Genomic DNA, 6,061 nt, shown 5'->3' with positions numbered 1-6,061 from the left:
TTACGTTAAACTGGTCGAGAGGTGGAAAAGACCAATATTGATATTCAAACTGTATGAAAGTCAAAACAAATATCGTTTTCAAAATTGAAATTCTTGTAAAAATTCTAAAGTCAACATTGACTTTGAATTTAAAAACTTACAAGAGTCAAGAGCACTTATGGAGACAAATCAATAAACATCAGGTCATAATCAATACTTTTCGAAAACTTCAAAGTCAATTTTTTTTTTTACTTCAAACTTCATATGGATAAACATCGATAATAGAAACATAGATTCCATTCATCAAAGTGCTCTAGGAAAATGAAACAGTCTCTAACGTCAAATTCTCAAGTGTAATTGTGTCATGTATTAATTAGTATTATACGACACGTCCCGACACAAAACTGTTAAAATAACGAAAAGACTCAGTAGAAAAGGCTTAATTCCCATAGAATTCAAAGCCGTGCTCTGATACTAAAATCTCACGACCCCGAAGATGGGACTGTGATTATTAAATTTAATTAAAGAAAATTAACTTAATTAAACTGGACTATTCAGTGAAAATCACAGAATAATTACATAAATATCGATATATTTTGCTCCGAAGACTTTCTTTAACGAATAATATCAAAACATTCTACAAATTTAAACTTTACACATCTCAGGGACAATGCCGACCAATACAGATCATATACAAATATACAATACAACTTTAGAATTTAAAAAAAAAACTTTAATTTTTTAATTAAAATAAGCCACCTCGTATCTCGAGCCTTCAATCCTTTGGCATCAGCTTGCCACGTTGCTAGTCAAGCTACTAACTCTGGAGGGGGAAAATTTAAAACAGGAGTGAGCCTAATGCCTAGTAGGAGAATAAGGGTAGATTATAATGAATAATAATTTTAAAAACAATAGATTAAGTATTTGAAATCCTCAATCTCAAACCTTGACACCTGCTGGGAGTAAACTTAAAACTGAAAATCTCAGCAGGTGTAGACATCTTTTGAATAAAATGGATAACCACGTATTTTAAAAAGGGATTTTAAAACCCTTTTAAAATACTAAAACTTTCTCAAATTCATTTCCAACAGTACAAGAAATCTAATCCTTCAATTAATCAACAAGTACCAAGTATTTGTATTCCATTTAAATTCTAAAGCATCTTAGAACTTGAAGTTCATAGGAAAAGACTAGAAGTCAAACACCGATAACTGTAATGCTCTCAAATAGACCGGACATAAAGTCTAACATCTGTGCTAAGCCAATGTAACACCCCGCGTGGGTTTCAGGACCTGCTCCCAAAGATACGATCTTCATATCCCGATCTCTTAGCCATCAAGCACACTAAGCATCTAATTGCTCACCAAGTCAGTGTTAAAGGGCTAATCGCTCATCAGAACAGTGCCAAGAGCTCTAAATGTTTATACACCATGCTCGAACTTATTTCTAATTCGAGACATATTCTCTTTTCTGAAATTCCACTTCCGTAAACTATGATTCACGAATATCAAGTTTTTCATATACATATATATATATTTATAATCGCTATATATATATTTATACACCTATACTTTTCAAAATCCTTTTTAAAGTCTCTACTTTTCAAAACTGACTTTTTCATCGAGAAGTGAAAATCCATGAAATATGTCCAAAAGGGAAGAGACATGCAATCTCATGCTCAAACAAGATCAAAACTCAAGAAATGAACATGCCAAGTTCAATCATCTGTAAAATATCCATGAACGCATAAGTGACAATGCAAAAGTGTCGTACTCTAATAAGATCCATTAAATCTCCTTGAGATATCATAGTTATTAAGTGTTGGTTTTATCCTCTTTTAACACTTTTCATCGTATTCCCTTTAGAACCACATACTTAATGTTAAACAACCACAAACACTCTAAACTACCAATCATTCAGTCATAAATCAATTTCTAACTCAAATCCATATTCTTCATAAATCTAGTAAACTAGCAGATTCGTCGACCTTCACAGGAATATACACAAATTATTATCTAAGTCTCCGAAAATTCCAAAACGAACTCCATAAGAAAGTAAGACACGTAGAACTTTCTAACGAGCTACCACATGCCTTAATCTGAGCTCTCTAAATACCTCAAAAACATTTCTTAAGAAATCAAAATTCTAGTTTTTTCCTGATTTGACAGCTTTTTGAAAGTTTCTACATGAAACTTCGAATGCGCACAACTCAAGATACAAAACTCCAAATTAGGTGATTCCAACTCCCACACGTCACTAATAACTTGTTCTAAGTGGTAGAGAAAGCGGTTTAGGTGCAGCAACTATAAATCATAAAGTGAGCATCTCGGTTCTTATTTTACTAATTTCCTAAAAAATGCAGTTTTTGCGACCATTACAAGAATATTCATAAAATATTCTACAAAACCCTAAAAATTACAAAATCAGTTGCTAATCAAAATAGACATCTACAGCTTTCCAAAGAAGTATCACAAGTTTAGTTTTAGGTCCATTAAAGTCCCCAAAAACACAATAAACCCGATTGAATCTTGCTGGTTTTTCTACAAAAAAACCAGCCACTGAGCCTAACTTCAAAAAGTCATAACTTGAGTTACGGGTCTCCATTTAATGTGATTCTTGTCTCTAATCGAAGCTTATGACGTCTATTTTGAGGTCTTATACTTTGTAGGGTCAGAAACTTAAAAAGGAGATGCAGTTTTCTATTCTTCTTTAGACATCCACTTACATAATCTTAAGAACTTACTAGTTTGCACATAAACGCAAGGGCACAACCCAAATTCTTATTACATCTCTCTAGAGACATCTCATATATTCCATGGAAGAGGGTTCGGAATGGAGTAAGGGCCGACCTTAACATCCTCCCTCGTCCCGCCATTCCGAAAGAATGGAATAAAGGGACGACACTCCTCACGCTTTTCAGAGACCGATCAAAAGCCGTTTTTCATTAAGATCAATTGATTCCTCGACAAAAGGCAGAAGAAGTTTCACTCTCGAGACGATCCCCTTGTTCAGATTGGAAGTTCCAATCATCATCGGAGTCACTCCATTCATGATTTTGAATATTCCATCCTTGAGGGGGGGGCAAGATCTCACTCTTCGTGCTGGGGGCGGTTTCACGTTGTTGTATTCATTACTTCCACAATGTTGACTATTCTTTTGCTCGTGATCACGTAGAGCCCCTCTTCCATCAATAGGTACTCCCAACGCGTTGACCACACGCCCTAGCATAGCCTTTCCCGCAGGAACATCCACAATAGATTACTGTTTCGGCCTTCCCCTTGATAAGAATCAAAGGAACTGCCTGAGGGTCTTTCGAGAAGGAAAGAAGAAGAAGGGTAATTCCTCATCCGAAAACCAATTCTTCTTATTCTTTGGGGGTAACCCATCCTTCTCGAGGAGATAAGTCCCAGACTTAGCGAGAGAGAATAAAAGAAGCAATGCAACGAAAACGAGGCAAAAAGTGAGAACTTTTTTAGCAGACATTCGATCAAAAAGTCAAGGGGTAGGCAGGAGTTCTTCCTTTTCCCGACGCGAAGTTGGTGAAACCTGAGCGTAGTTATGTCACGTGAAGTGAAGAACCTCTGCTTCCTTTTTTAGACACCTTCTCTTCTTATTTTATTCCCCGGAGCACAAGAGCTCGGGTAAACTCGTCAGCTGGATATCTATAGTACAGAGTTTAAGGGGGGGCCTTTTGCTAGTGGGCTGGTGCAAAATGAGTCTATAGTTCTGGTCTTGGGAATCTCTTCGTCCCTGCTATGATGGCTGCCAGAAGCATTGTGGGGCAGTATTTAACTACTCACACCATACTTGCACTAAACCCAAAATCAATAGATTTGTCCTAAATGCTTTCTTTACAATCCAAAACTCCAATACATGCAAAAGAGTAGGTTAAACATGCTTCTAACCTCATATTTATATCTCCAAACCATGTTACACAAATCTAACATTTCGAGATTTCAATCAAATAAAGGATTTCCATGGGGTCCAACATATCAAATATCAACTCTCGTATCAATGCTCTCTAAATTTCAAGAGTTTATCAATTTATCTATATGCAAAGTCAGCATGCACATGTTAAACCAAAATATCATAAACCACAACAAAGATTGAAACAAGGGAAAAAATATGAATAAATTCGGATTAAAACATCAAGGGAAAAGTAAATCAACTTTTGAACAAGAAAACCCTACGTAAAAAATAGAAGCTCCTTCCTATAAATTTCCTTAGGGCTTTGCATCTCGACGTCGTCCTCAACGTTTTGAAGCGGGTGGTGTTGACCACCACCACGAGAAGTGGCGGCTCACGGCGTGGGCGGTGGCGGCTCACGGCGTGGGCAGTGGCGGAGCGCCGGTGAGCTACCGGGCATGACGGATTTTTATATTCAATATGGATGTCATCTCGTTCTCCTCTTCGCTATGAACTCATAGAAACAAAAATCACTCAATTCCGATTAAGAACGAGTACCAATGTAAAAACAAAGCAATTATATTCCTCTTTCTCAAAGTTTCACTTTTGTCTAATCTTAAGCGAGCCATTATCCTACAATAAAATAACTAAATTAGGACATTTAAACTCCGTTGTCTAAAACATTTGAGCATGAAAGTATAAACACTAGCAACAAAGAAGCTAAAGTAAAATTTTCCAGAATAACGACACCAAATTGTTGACGTCGGTATAATCAAAGTCAATTGTCATATTGAGTACTAACATGCAATTAATGGTGACAAACATACAAATGCAATTCTAAAAACAATCTTTATCAAATTTTAAATAACCTGGACCTGGTAAATGAAACATAAAACCATTTGCCTAAACTTCCCTGGCTCTAGTAAGCAAGTTTTAGAGTTTCAGTCATCTGGGTAATCCACTAAATTAATCGAATAAACAAGACCTAACCTGAGGAATCCGAAGGAAGAGCTCGATGAAAAGCACGATGAAAAGCTCAAAAATTAAACTGAACCCAGTGTGTAAGAATCTCTCGTCTATAAAAATAAAAAACTAAGAATTCTAAACAGACAAAATCCAAAGATCAGTGAAAACCGAAGATCAAATAGTGAGCAAGGCCAAAGATTTGATTCGTATACTTGTGGGTTTTAGATTTTTCATTTTTTTTCGTTAATTTTGGTTTGCAGAGAACTTGCTAGAGGGTTGGGCGAGAAATGTGTCATAGTTTTCAGAGGTTTCCTAGTAAATTCTTTAGCGTGTGAAAGCAATGTGCACATTTAAATTCAACAAAAAATAGATCCAATGAGCAAAGCAAAGCAACCGCGAAAAAAATTCATCACACGGGTTTTCAATGAGAAAAGCAATAAATCCAAGAAACAGATCCAAACAAAAATCACTCAAAAAAAAAAGAAAAAAAATTCAACCGAGATCAAAGAATGGAGGCTGACCTTGCCGGAATCAACCGCGACCTGACCTTGCCGGAATCAACCGCGACCGTCTCCTCCAATCGCACACCGGCAAACTTCTTCATGACGCCGGTGAGAACCTCTTCGTTTCAGTCGGAACGAGCCAAACAGAGTGGAGGAAGGGAGAAAAGCAAGGGAGAAGGCGAGAATCGATAGGCCGAAGAACGGCTCGGATCGCGACGGCGATGGGAGCTCGGGTGGTCGCAACGGCGATGGGAGCTCTAGGGTTTGTCTCTTCGATTCAAACTCGGGGACAAGATGGAGAAAATGAGAAAAAGGGCTGAATGGAAATGTTGGGCCTGTTTGTTTGCGTTTTCATTTTTGTTTTTCACGGTTTTTAAAGCAAAAAAATGAAAACGGGTGTTAAAAACGTGTTTGGTGCAATTTTTTTTAAAAAACAAAACCAAAAATGTTTTTGTCTTTTTGTAAAAATCAAAAAACGAAAAAAAATGTGTTTTCATTTTCTCGTTTTCGTTTTCTGTTTTCTGAAAAACGGATTTCACTTTTTTTTTTTTTTCATTTTCTTCCCTCTTTTCTAAACCCATTTTTGTATTATATATGTTTATTTAATATATTTATTTAATATATTTAATAATATTATTTATATAATATATTTAATAATATTATTTATTTAATATATTATTATTTAATATATTTAATAATATTATTTA

This window comes from Morus notabilis, unplaced genomic scaffold (assembly GCF_000414095.1).
Source record: "Morus notabilis unplaced genomic scaffold, ASM41409v2 Scaffold25, whole genome shotgun sequence".
NCBI classification, from domain to species: Eukaryota; Viridiplantae; Streptophyta; class Magnoliopsida; order Rosales; family Moraceae; genus Morus; species Morus notabilis.
The sequence above is the reverse complement of the archived record's forward strand: the minus strand, read 5'-3'. Positions refer to the sequence as shown.